This window comes from Poecilia reticulata, linkage group LG3 (genome assembly GCF_000633615.1).
Source record: "Poecilia reticulata strain Guanapo linkage group LG3, Guppy_female_1.0+MT, whole genome shotgun sequence".
Taxonomy (NCBI): domain Eukaryota; kingdom Metazoa; phylum Chordata; class Actinopteri; order Cyprinodontiformes; family Poeciliidae; genus Poecilia; species Poecilia reticulata.
Window position 1 is genome coordinate 20,798,855 of NC_024333.1, and position 1,177 is coordinate 20,800,031.

A 1,177-nucleotide genomic window follows, 5' to 3' on the forward strand; every position below is an offset into this window, starting at 1 on the left:
TATAGACGCTAAGCTACAGAACAGATTACATTCCCCACAGCATGACACTACTACCACCATGTCTCACCTTGTGGAAATATGATTTGGGCTCTTAAAGTGATAAATAGACTGCTGTGTCACGCACCAGTTGCTGAAAAGCTGGCTGGTCCAGGTCACTCTGCAGAGCGAATTCACTCAGCGCTTTCCACGGAGGCTGGTAGGTCTGAACCTCCACCGGGTTMCCCTGCACAGTGCTTTCATGCCGGATAGGACTTCCAGCAACGAGGGGCGTTCCTGTGAGGCCTTGCAAGTTCTGAGGARAAATCTTGAATTAAATTTCATCGTTTCTTTTTTGTTTTCTTGATTCTCCCACAACAGTCAAGCTGATATGTAAGATTGTTCCGGAGGAACCACCAAAGGGCTAAAAATGTGCAGTTTGTCTCTGAGCTATAGGGCCACAGGGGCCGTAACGCTGGAGCTTGTAAATTTTGAATTGCGCTTGGGCATGCACTAAAGCTTCTTSACTAAACAAATTTGCCAGACTAGTAAACTAGAGAAACGGAGCTGTGGTTATTCACAGGTTCAATGAGCAGTATGGCAGAAATAACACAAAAAAGTGCATTGCTGTCTAGATCAGAAGGATTGAGAGGATAACTATTGTTMAATACATGACAAATGTAAAAGATATAAATATATATAAGCAAAGCATAAATAAATAATGTTCAAAACTTAAATTGCATGCAGGATTTTTCAAGCAAAAACATTTTGACACACAGTTGACTTCATAAACTTGTTATGGACTCACTAGTTAAATGTACAAGTTGTATTTAGTTCAGCTTAGTAAAAACAATCAAACTTGAGCAATGCAAATAAATTGTTGCCACAATAACGTAAAGCGGGTCCCCTAATTCTGCTAAGGGCCCTGTAAAAACCTGGACCGGCCCTGTCTAAAAAAAGAAGAACAAAATTGAGGAAAAAAGTAGATATGTTTTTAACTTCACATTTCTTTTGTGATCATTAATTTATGACAAAATGTCATCCCAGCCTATGTATGTGCCAAAAATGTATTGTTCAAAGGAAAGCAGCATATATATATATATATATATAGAAGTTCCACCAAATAAAACCAAAGACACAATAAGACACAGACATTCACAAAACAAATAACTTAAGTGTGAGCTAAAAGCCAAAAAAAAAA